At 40.1% G+C, this 13205-nt stretch overlaps 1 protein-coding gene across 1 annotated transcript in view; it reads left to right on the top strand.

Annotated features, from left to right (window-relative positions):
* LOC126176985 (uncharacterized) overlaps nucleotides 1–13205 on the top strand; it is a 1181096-nt gene that overhangs the window by 592712 nt on the left and 575179 nt on the right. The window lies entirely within an intron of this gene.

The raw sequence follows: 13205 nt of genomic DNA, 5'->3' as shown, positions 1-13205 counted from the left end.
TTGATATAGTGCGGTATACTCCGGTAATTTGTTTTCTGTATTTTAAGAGGAACAGAACTACAAAAATTCGTGATGAATTGATGCATATGTTTGGTACGATCCAGTCATCTAGCGTTTGGGTAGTGCAATCGCATCCAGTATAGTTAAAGAAATCTGATTGGTATACACGTTTGACATTGTGTCAGTTAGTGGGCGATATGGAGGCTATATAAATCTTGAAGAATCAAGTCAGACAAGATTGCTAGCGATTTTTTTTAATTACTGTGACCGTTTACGACGGAACTACGGTAACATCATCGGATCTGAAAGTTACGTCGTAAAGGAGACTTAAACACATACGATTTCATACAACCAATAGGTGTACTACTTCACCGTTAGAACATACTAGTAACATTATTAGTTGTATATGATTGTTACAATAGTGAAAGCCACATAGTGATGACGCATCAAGTAAAATGAGGCAGGAGACGTCAGCATGTCACAAACAAAATAAAACACAATTAAAACATACAGTCTGTGCTGATATCCGAAGATACACTAAAAACTTGGCATCACATTGGCGAATTAGCTAGTATAATATTTTCTCAGATCAGGAAATACACAGTTGTTTACATAGTGGCGTCCGATAATCGATAAATTTCGCTACATGTGTCACACTGCATTTAAGTTGTCTCTAAAATCCAAGACGATATGTCAAATCGCAACTTTAATGTGACATTATGTTTAGAAAATATTCAGTGTCATATGCTAAAAACTAAAAAATGAAATGTACATTGTCATCCATGAAACGTGGACTTATAATAAAATAGGGTGAGTCACCTAACAATACCGGTGGAAATATTTCGGAAACCACGTCAAATACTGACGAATCGATTCCACAGACCGAACGTGAGGAGAGGGGCTAGTATAATTGGTTAATACAGCCATAAAAAATGCACGGAAGTATGTTTTTTAACACAAACCTACGTTTTTTTAAATGGAACCCCGTTAGTTTTGTTAGCACATTTGAACATATACACACGTAATCAGTGGCGTTTGTTGCATTGTAAAATGTTAATTACATCCGGAAATATTGTAACCTAAAGTAGACACTTGAGTACCAATCCTCCGCTGTTCGATCGTGTGTATCGGAGAGCACCGAATTACGTAGGGATCCAAAGGGAACGGTGATGGACCTTAGGTACAGGAGAGACTGGAACAGCACATTACGTACACATGCTAACACCTTCTAATTGGTCTTTTTCACTGACGCACATGTACATCACCATGAGGGGTGAGGTACACGTACACACGTGGTTTCCGTTTTCAATTACGGAGTGGAATAGAGTGTGTCCCGACATGTCAGGCCTATAGATGTTCAATGTGGTGGCCATCATTTGCTGCACACAATTGCAATCTCTGGCGTAATGAATGTCGTACACGCCACAGTACATGTGGTGTAATGTCGCCGCAGGCTGCCACAATACGTTGTTTCATATCCTCTGCGGTTGTAGGCACATCACGGTACACATTCTCCTTTAACGTACCCCACAGAAAGAAGTCCAGAGGTGTAAGATCAGGTGAATGGGATGACCAATTTATGCGTCCTCCACGTCCTATGAAACGCCCGTCGAACATACTGTCAAGGGTCAGCCTAGTGTTAATTGCGGAATGTGCAGGAGCACCATCATGCTGATACCACATACGTCGACACGCTTCCAGTGGGACACACTCTATTCCACTTCGTAATTTGAAAACGGAAACCACGTGTGTACGTTTACCTCACCCCTCATGGTAATGTACATGTGCGTCAGTGAAAAAGACCAATAAAAAGGTGTTAGCATGTAGACGTAATGTGCTGTTCCAGTCTCTTCTGTACCTAAGTCCATCACCGTTCCCTTTGGATCCCTACGTAATTCGGTGCTCTCCGATACAAACTATCGAACAGCGGAGGAGTGGTACTCAAGCGTTAACTTTAGGTTCCAATATCTCCGGATGTAATTAACATTTTACAATGCAACAAACGGCACTGATCACGTATTTCTTTATATGTTCAGATGTGCTAACGAAACTAACGGGGTTCCATGAAAAAAAAACGTAGGTTTGTGTTAAAAAACTTACTTCCGTGCATTTTTTTATGGTTTTTATTAACCAATTACACTAGCCCCTCTCCTCTCGTTTGGTCTGTGGAATCGATTCGTAAGTAATTGATGTGGTTTACGAAATATATCCAGCGGTAACGTTAGGTGACTCACCCTGTATATACAGGGTTATTACAAATGATTGAAGCGATTTCACTGCTCTACAATAACTTTATTATTTGAGATATTTTCACAATGCTTTGCACACACATACAAAAACTCAAAAAGATTTTTTAGGCATTCACATATGTTCGATTTGTGCCCCTTTAGTGATTCGGCAGACATCAAACCGATAGTCAAGTTCCTCCCTCACTCGGCGCAGTATGTCCCCATCAATGAGTTCGAAAGCTTCGTTGATGCGAGCTCGCAATTCTGGCACGTTTCTTGGTAGAGGAGGTTTAAACACTGAATCTTTCACATAACCCCACAGAAAGAAATCACATGGGGTTAAGTCGGGAGAGCGTGGAGGCCATGACATGAATTGCTGATCATGATCTCCACCACGACCAATCCATCGGTTTTCCAATCTCCTGTTTAAGAAATGCCGAACATCATGATGGAAGTGCGGTGGAGCACCATCCTGTTGAAAGATGAAGTCGGCGCTGTCGGTCTCCAGTTGTGGCATGAGCCAATTTTCCAGCATGTCCAGATACACGTGTTCTGTAAGGTTTTTTTCGCAGAAGAAAAAGGGGCCGTAAACTTTAAACCGTGCGATTGCACAAAACACGTTAACGTATGGTGAATTGCGAATTTGCTGCACGAATGCGTGAGGATTCTCTACCGCCCAGATTCGCACATTGTGTCTGTTCACTTCACCATTAAGAAAAAATGTTGCTTCATCACTGAAAACAAGTTTCGCACTGAACGAATCCTCTTACATGAGCTGTTACAACCGCGCCGAAAATTCAAAGCGTTTGACTTTGTCATCGGGTGTCAGGGCTTGTAGCAATTGTAAACGGTAAGGCTTCTGCTTTAGCCTTTTCCGTAAGATTTTCCAAACCGTCGGCTGTGGTACGTTTAGCTTCCTGATTGCTTCATTCGTCGACTTCCGCGGGCTACGCGTGAAACTTGCCCGCACGCATTCAAGCGTTTCTTCGCTCACTGCAGGCCGACCCGTTGATTTCCCCTTACAGAGGCATCCAGAAGCTTTAAACTGCCTATACCATCGCCCAATGGAGTTAACAGTTGGTGGATCTTTGTTGAACTTCGTCCTGAAGTGTCGTTGCACTGTTATGACTGACTGATGTGAGTGCATTTCAAGCACGACATACGCTTTCTCGGCTCCTGTCGCCACTTTGTCTCACTGCGCTCTCGAGCGCTCTGGCGGCAGAAACCTGGAGTGCGGCTTCAGCCGAACAAAACTTTATGAGTTTTTCTACGTATTTGTAGTGTGTCGTGACCAAGTGTCAATGAATTGAGCTACAGTGAATTTATGAAATCGCTTCAATCATTTGTAATAGCCCTGTATATATATATATATATATATATATATATATATATATATATATATATATATATATATATATATATCCTTACTTGCGTTGACAATTAATGGAATGGTTCAGCTTTCCCAGCAAAATCTTTGTGATGTGGAATACATAGTTCTGCAGTCCGATACTCCTGTTTTGTTTAACAGAAAATTAAAACTGTAGATGAGGCTACAGCATTAAGCTTGCAACGTCCAGTAGGCTCTGCTTATGTTCTGTCACGTTCTTGTCTGAAAATAGACCCTCTCAGAAACAATAACCACAAAATTCTCTTCATCAGCCTAACTACTGCAGGTTTGCTCATTACAAATTTACTTAAACCTTTAAAACTTAAATGCTCATTATTGATGACTAAACACGCTGATTCCACGTCTTTAGTTGAGGGACGGTGACTTTGTGTCCCAAAGCAGTCTATTTACTAGGCTGAAGCATTTCAGATCTCATGCCACTTTCCATTGTTGCTATTTGTCCAGCGATCTTTCCGTGTCTCCACTTCAGTCACCGATCGAATGTCACCAACTAAGTGTACCCGCTTATCTACGAGCTTTCAGTTAGCGCTTGAACAGCTATCTCTGTCACAAACGAAATACAACATAATAGCCTTGAGACTATGTATTGATTAAGGATTAACTTTGAAACAAATTAAATACAGCCCTAGAACAATTATGAACACAAGAGAAAGGAGAAATACGTTCAAATTCGTTAGTACAAAGGAATAAAACCGAGAAGCTAAAGTATTAAGTCAACTACACTTAATTACATTCTTTTACATCAAATAAATTAACGAAAAACATTGTTAACTGCAAAGATTATTACAACCGGGCACAACATGCTCCCCTGGTCTGACACTCTGCTAACAGCAGCCGCTCTCCATGTCATGAACATTCTAGCTATAAGTTTTAGAGGAGCTTCTAAACCTAAAGACGTTCATAGATGTAACAGCAAACATAATGATTTCACATTCCCACATGCCACCCTGAGCTTGATATTGTACTGTACAACTGTAATAACTATAATTAATTGAACATTTTTATAAATAAGAAGGCTTTAAAGCCCAACTGAAATAAAATATACACAGCGTTAGCTACTGCCGCCGCAGAATTACTCAGCAGATACTTTACTTGAAAAAGGCGTGCTATCTATCAAGAACCGGCCAATAACAACCAATTAGTGAACGGTTGCAGTGATAAGTTAATGCGCTAGTGTTCCTTAACATCCATAGTTGACTCAACAGATATTATCAATAGTATTTTTAAGTACTATCGATCTGTCTATCAACTATCGATAGTTTTGTGAGGGTACTTCAAATGAAAAATAGCTTTCTAAGAATTATTATTGCTCAAAATACAACAATAAAAGATATGCAGATCTTGTTTTATGAAAGGTAAGGTATTTAAATTCTTGTCCTTTACTCTGTTGTTTAAAATACAACATTAAAAGATACACATAACATGTTTTTTTCTCCTCCTTCAGTCTGTTGCCTTTTTAAGTAATTATTTATCATGTCTTGGAGAAAACCCTCTCCGCAGGAACTGAAGTCGCTCGCCACCACAAAAATTTAATGGCCATTACACGCAACACATCATTAGATTTTGCACTATATTCTAATACACAAGAATGCTTGTCTATTACAGCTGTTTGAAATTATTGCTGTAGATCAATTATGGAATCACTGACTTGTGTAACGACATCGATGTTGCGCTCTTACTAAAGAGTAGATCATCTGATTTCATACGGTTATCAGTGGATGTATTAGCACTGCTCGTGGATGCTCCTTTTCAGGTACAATTCTTGTAAGTGATGGGATGATAGCAGCGTACTCATTCTGAAGTATTTGTGCAGCGTTCTTTGCCTCTTGAAATGTCCTATAACCAATTTTTTAAACCTAGAATCTAATAATGTTATAAACATATTAAAAATCAGTGCGTTAAATGGTTTCAATCTTGATGGATTTAATCAAGTAATCCAGAACACTTTGTCCTTCATTAGTTGTTGAAGTGCTTTATAAGTCTGAAAATCTTTCAGTAATACCTCGTATAAGAGAGTATAAATAAGGAAGCAGTGATGTATGAGTTTTCAGTGATTGTTGTTGTTGCTACTTCAATAAGTTCAAGAAGTTCTATTATCTCTTGTATAGCTCAGTAATTTTCTGCTGTGAGGGTAGGCAGTGCTTTCGAACTTTCATTGATCGCAATCTCAATCTCACTTCGTACTTCCAAAATTCTTTTGAGCGTGTTGTGTAAGGTGTTCTATCGAGTAGCCACCTCTTGCATCAGTCTCATTTCTTTTTTGTTTGCTCTTTTTTTTAGCATTGCGCAGTTTGTCGCTGACTAGTACAGAGTTGGGAAAGAAAAGTCACAATAGCCTCTGCTTTCAATAAAATTTTGGAAAATCTTTCTGCTTAGAAACACTCTTGTACTGTTAAGTTGATGCAGTGGGCAAAAAGGTGAATGTTGAATGTTTAAGATTTAGGCAGCTTTTTCGTAACTGCAGCGTTACTGTAACCACTGCTACTGTCTCAGCACAGATATTGTATTCTAGTGAGACTAGACTAACGACCTGAAAAGAATGTAGTGTTCAAGTGGATTGCCATTATATCCGAAATTTTGCAGAATATTGTCCAAAAAATTCTTTTTTCAACGTCTTGTTATCTGAAAAACTACTTTCATGTAGGATCACTCCAAAAGAAATGCACACTATTTTTTTATAAATCCATCTTTTATTCTACATGTTTGAAAGTTTTACAGTGAGTAGATACATCCTTTAGCAACAATATTTTCATTTCTCCACATAATTTCCATCCCTCTCAACTGCTTAACGCCATCTTGAAACCAGCGCCTGTATACCCGCACGGTAAACTTAGTGACCAAACTGTTGGAGCCACTGTTTGGCTGCATGCACAAGGGAGTCATCATCTCCAAGCCTTGTTCCACGAAGAGAGTCTTTCAGTTTCCCAAAGAGATAATAGATAATAGTCACAAGGAGCCAGGTCAGGAGTGTAAGGTGGGTGTTTCAGTGTTGTCCATCCGAGTTTTGTTATCGCTTCCATGGTTTTTTGACTGACATGTGGCTGTTCATTGTCGTGCAACAGCAAAACATCCTGCTTTTGCCCATGTGGTCGAACACGACTCAGTCGAGCTTGAAGTTTCTTCATTGTCGTCACACATGCATCAGAATTTATTGTAGTTCCACTTGGCAAGATTTCCACAAGCAAGAGTCATTCGGAATCGAAAAATACTGGAGCCATAACTTTTCCAGCTGAAAGTGTGGTTTTGAACTTTTTTTTCTGGGTTAATTTGCATGATGTCACTCCATTGATTGCCTCTTCGTCTCTGGTGTAATATGATGGTTCCATGTTTCATCACCTGTCACAATTCTTCCTAGAAATTCATCTCCACCACTCTCGTACTGTTCCAAAAGCTCGCTGCATACCGGTTTTCTTGTTTCTTTGTGAGCCACTGTCAACATCCTGGGAACCCACTTGGCACAAACCTTTTTTAGCGCCAACACTTTCAGTATTCTGCAAACGCTTCCTTCCCCTATACCAACGTAGCGTGACAATTCGTTCACTGTGATGCGTCTGTCAGCAGTCACCAATTCGTTAACTCTCTGCACATTGTTTGGAGTGTGTGCAGTACGAGGCCTGCAGCTGCGAGGACAACCCTCAATACTGCCGTGCCCCCTTTCATCACGTAACCTGCTTGCCCACTGACTAACTGTACTGTGATCGACAGCAGCATCTCCAAACACCTTTTTCAACCTCTTGTGGATGTTTCCCACTGTCTCGTTTCACAGCACAGGAATTCTATGACAGCATGTCGCTTCTGACGAATGTCAAGTGTAGCAGCCATCTTGAAGACATGCTGTGATAGCGCCACTCACTGGAACAGGTTGAATTCTCATAAAAAATGAGGCCAATTTATTACTCGTCGAGCTTCAGTGTCTTAGAATAGAATCACGGAGAAAGCAGGAAGAGGAAGAGGAAGAAGAAGATAAAGAGGAAAGTCACCATAACGAATAGGGATGCGAGAGGGGACGTTTTTACTGGTCAGCCACGCAATGCTGCTACCTTAGGTGTACATGCTTTCTGATAAACTGCAGCAGATACGGTATAAACTGCGCATGGGAATAACAAGATTGAAACTGCGTTGAAGAGGTCAAGGTTGGCTTCTTCACTTATCATGCTTTTCTCAGTTGAACTGACACTTAGCATAAAACAAAAGGGCCATCACTCTACTGAAGTTCTACAGCTGCTACATCGCTGAGATGGGCAGCACTTGTGGTCTTGGTGCAGTTGACATAAGTGTGCAGCTTGTAGAAGTTTTTTTTGGGTGTTTCGCCTTTCGTCGGGGGAAGCGCACGGAGCGGTATGAAGAGCGCTGTACGATATTAATAAAGGATAACGAAAGGTGCAGCGAGAGACAGCAATGCTGGCACCTTCACCAACGATACCGATGAATTCCTATAATATACCCGCACCGCTCAGAGTTTGCACTTGACAGAGCCTGACAGCGTTTCGTCGGCTTCACTTTAGTAGCGATACAACAGTTTCAGTTACACAATAGCTGAGAAGTACCGGCTCCGTTAGTAAGGCATACATTTACTACTTGCTATACCTAGTAATATTTTTGGAAAATGTATGCAATAGTACTGACGCTGTTTTATAAGCACCGAAAGATTTAAATCTATTCCGATTCACTAACACAATGGAATCACTTCCGCACAAATCGCCACAAAAGCAGTTTCTTTTTAAATACTCGGAAGACAGCAACACAGTAATTGTAATGCCACTGTCAGCTGATTTTGCTATGCTGTATTAATTTTGGTTCAGACGGTGTTGGGGTTCGCGTTGCTTTTCTTCTTGTTAGTCTACTATCGCACAAACTGCCAAGTGTAAACTTTGGGCACGGAAGTAACAACGTTTTGAGAAAGCGCATTATATAGACGTCAATGTTCAAATGTGTTGCTTATTTGTAGCAATGAACAAGAAAATATATTAAGATTGTTGTAATACAATTACTCGATGATTTTTTACGGTTGGGAGTGTCTGCAAACAGAGCACATATGACACAACGCCTTCAGATTTCTATCGAAAAGAGGGGTGAGGGGGATTGGGGGCGGGGAGGTTAGGAGTGAAACTGCAAATAAATACGTTACAAGTTACGTCGACTTGTCTTTTTCTAAGTAAATTATATTTAGAGTTCTTCATTACTATGAAGTATTTCATGACGATGTTTCTTACACCTACTTACCGATCACAACAATGAAACCAAATTCAGCGTTGCATTGACGAGTTAAAGAAAGGAACATTTTAAAAAAAGTTAGTTACACGTGCATAGATTCTGCGTTCCGATGATCTGCAGTTTTGTCACTTTCAATACGGGTGAAACGAAGTTTTCGTCTATAAAAAAGTGGCAAATCAATGGCAGTATCCCTTCACTCGCGTTGCTTTTCCTCATGTCCGTTGTAACACTAAAAACATTAAATTTTGTAAGGGATTTCTCTAATTTACTTATTATCGATATGTATTGTTTAGAGATCAGAAAACAATTAAGTGTGGTTTTATCTGGCAACTCATATCTGCTGTCTAAGGCATAAGCAAATTTTTTCAAACCTCGGTGGTCGGAAGTTCCGTGTGGCAGCATATCGATAGCAATCGTTTGTGCATAAAGGTAATCAAGTTTTTATTTTTATTTTTTACCTTGGAACTGGCATTGTACAGCTGACGTCTGTTAAAATAATTTTTTATGGAGCTTCCCGATTCCTTTGGTTGCACCGCTTGCTCTTGATCTAGCTCACAAGTTGATCCCTGACGTTTCAGTTCTATTATTAATTCGTGGTTCCTAGTTTTTCGCCATTGTTTATTTTTACTGCTCTCTTAAATTAGCCCTATTGCCTGATGTTATTTATAATCTTTAATGTAGACTATACACTTTACAAAGTGACTGCAGCCCCCACTTTCTTGAAAAAAAATCAACACAGATGGTTGATTTTTACGATTCATTTTCAAAACAATAACAAAAAACTCTACCTACGCACCTCTTTCATAAATAAAATGATCTTGGAAGCGAGGAATTTCTTCAGCCAATAGGGACTATCGGTGGCGAGCGAAAAGTACTGATCCTTTCATGTTGGCACTATTCTTCGCTACTGTGCTCTTCGTCTTTGCCAACGCCAGCTAGGTAGTAGTTGTAGTGTCAAAATTTTATGGTGAAGCTAAACGTTGTTGTTTCTTTCGGTAGCACCGCGCGCCGATTACGTCAGCATTTCCCCTCAAACGTCCTCGCCCATCGTAAAGACCACTACTGCCATTTAGATTTTTCACGAACTTCCAGCACGCTTGAACAGCTTGGACCAGCAATTTCTGTTAGCAGAACAAAAAACCAGTCCAAGACGCTAAATTTTATTTTCTATTCATTGGATGACTAGTTTCGGGCCCAGACGCATTTTCAAATTATCGTAACATAGTCGACAATGGCATTTCCGAAGATGCCAAAATTGTGCGATGAACATTTACAGTACATTTAGAGAACTGTAATGTACTGGAAGCACTGTATATGTTCATTGCGCTTTTTTTGACATCCTCAGAAATGCCATTTTTGACTATACTTGTCATCATCATCATCATCATCTTGGACAGTTTCCAGCCACTGGCTGGGTCTGTCGGGAACACAAGCCTCTCCATCGTGTTCTGTCTTTCCACCATTCCCCCTCTTCCACCTTCGTCCAGTTCTCTCCTCTTCTCGTCACACATTCCTTCACTCCCTTCACCCATCTATCTCTTGGTCTTCCTCTGGGCCTCTTCCCCTCCAGTTGCAGATCAAACATCCTCTTAGGAATTCTTCCCTCATCCATTCTCTTCATGTGTCCATACCACTGCAGTCTTGATTTTTCTATCCTGTCCTGTACTGGTTCCTCCTTTAGTCTTTCCCTCACATACTCATTTCGCAATCTGTCTCGTCTTGTTACACCCAACCTGCTCCTCTGGAACTTCATTTCGCTAGCCTGTATTCTACTTTTGTCACTTTTGTGCATTACTTCCGTATGCCAATATGGGGACAAAGTAGGTTCGGTATATAATTCGCTTGGATTTCTGTGGCACCTCCTTGCTCCAAATAAGCCCCCTAATGCATTTGTAGAACTGCCCTGCTTTTCTGCACCTTTCATTTATTTCCATTGCGTTTCCCCCCTTACTTTCAATCACGCTTCCCAGGTACTTGAAGTTCTCTACCACTTGTAGTTTTTCCCCTCCATACTTGTCATCGAAATCATAAAAAGTAAAACTACAAACCTCGTCTGGTTTTTCGTTCTACTAATTCACATTTATGTTCATCATTTTGTGCAACTGTTTTTGAAGAATTCCGATGTGAAGAAGTAGCACATTAGTTAAAAATGATTTTTGGTGTGCTACTTCTTCAGATCGGAAATCTTGTTATTCCATTTCCGCCCTCCCCCCCCCCCCCTCTTCACCGCCATCCCACACACACACAGAGCAATTGGACCTTTTCTTTTGTCCCACCTATCATTGCAAGTCAAAGAGAAAGAATGGATGTGTTGAAGGCTCAAAAAGTAGTAAGATTCCTTCACACAATGAAAGTAAAATTATGTTCTACTACAAGAACAGTTTCAAATATGTACCTAAAATTGTTAAAAACTGTAATATTAAGTAAGTTTTAGCACTCGATATGTCATTTTGATATCGGTATATCGATATATCGGAGGAACAATATCGACGGTATATATCAACATTTTTTGGAAAAAAACTTTATACCGGTGTTTTATCAACAACCCTATTTAACACACGTACGAAAATAAATCACCTATTTTTAGAAACGCAACTAGCATATTGACCTACCAAATTCACACATGGTTAATAAAGCTCTGCGCTGTTAAGAATAGTGGAATATTCACTAAACAAATAAAACATAGTCAATGAACAAAGTTACACAGACCTGGATATACTCACCTATATCTTGCCGAAGCAAAACTCACCTCTGTTCAGCCACATACTATAACTTTCCATCAGCGTACAACACCTCATCAATGTGGTAGCAACTATAGCCGCTTAGAACTGATCGTATACAATCTTAGCGATTCAGAAAAATGCTTCCGCTCAGTACCGCTACAAAGAACCAACTCGACTCGCAGCGCCGTCTCTTAATGTAAGACAGTACATGTGTCTGTTTTCGTCGTTCCTGCCGTCCGCGTTTGCCTTGGAATGGACCAAGCTGTTCATATTGATGCAGGTAAATTTTAAAGAATGGAGCACGTCTTTACAGTTCGTTCGACATGGTATTGACGATATTCTCAGAATAGTAAATTCTGATTAGGAACGATGGGTATGTCTATGATCTATTAATATTATGTGTATATTTTGGACATTCCTTTATTAATTTTAATATTCACATGATGTCGTGACACTGTACTTTGCCTTCTATCGTGCATGTACCTGACAATACGGCTTTAAGAAACCAAACAGGTCGTGTTTTAATAAACAACAACTTTGCCGCCTGTAAGCAGCGTGATTCCTAACATTAGTACAGGACGGCTTGATAGCACATCACAGCAATGCTCTGCTTCCAATTATGTCTACTACAAGTTTTAAAGTATCCCTCGGCACCACACCACCTCGTACCCACCATAAACTCAGATTCGATTGTAGTCCGCTCGGTATATCCCAAAACATACAATTGACCATCCACAACTATCACCAGCGGTCCGCGCCTTCCTCATTTAAGATTCGACGCCACACGCTCGCCACCTCGCGTCGTTCCATACATCGCGAGTCCTTAGCAAGACCCTCTGCAATTTACTACGGACCGTCCCACAGTAACGGATCTGGTATTAAAACTATGTCGGCCGTGGTGAGGCCGGTCCTTGGCTGCCATTGCATAACACTCCTGGAGGTCTCCAAGGGTCCTGGACTCATCTCGATGTGTCTGCACGACCTTGTCCGACGGCTCGGGCCGCGTGCTGCCCACTGTAGCTCGCCACCACGCCACGCTGCGTCGCAAATCTGTCCTCTGAATCCGTCAGCAAGGTCACTATCACCACGTAACGGGACGTCCTCCCCTAGCATTACTTTTCCTCAACAGAAGTTGTCTATACCAGTATTACTTTTCGAATTCTGAACAGGTCAGTATTGTCTCAGTAGTTTTTCCGGAAACTTTCATACAATTTTATACACAGTATGTTATATTTCAAGATGAAATTCACGAAAAGGTTTTACTTTATAAAATACATTAGTCTCGAAGCTATAATCGAATGTACAGATGAAATATTTTTTTAGAAAAATTTCAAACTACATATAAAATTTTTACTATTAATTATGCAATCCTGTACTGTTTGCTATATTTATTTCTGGATTAATTTATGAAATAATAATAGAAATTAAGGATGGAACAGAAATTAGTGGATATTCGTTTGTCAAGAAAAGCTCTAAATCCTTTGGAATATTGTTATTTCCTCAGAGTGTAGAGATCGTAATCTTGTCTCTGATGTATTTTTGTGGCAACAATGTAATTTCGGATTTGTTAATGTGAAAAATCAAAATACTGTATAATATACTAAAATATGAGAAAGTATGTTTAGGTAGAAA

This window comes from Schistocerca cancellata, chromosome 3 (assembly GCF_023864275.1).
Source record: "Schistocerca cancellata isolate TAMUIC-IGC-003103 chromosome 3, iqSchCanc2.1, whole genome shotgun sequence".
Classification (NCBI taxonomy): Eukaryota; Metazoa; Arthropoda; class Insecta; order Orthoptera; family Acrididae; genus Schistocerca; species Schistocerca cancellata.
The sequence above is the reverse complement of the archived record's forward strand: the minus strand, read 5'-3'. Positions and strand labels throughout refer to the sequence as shown.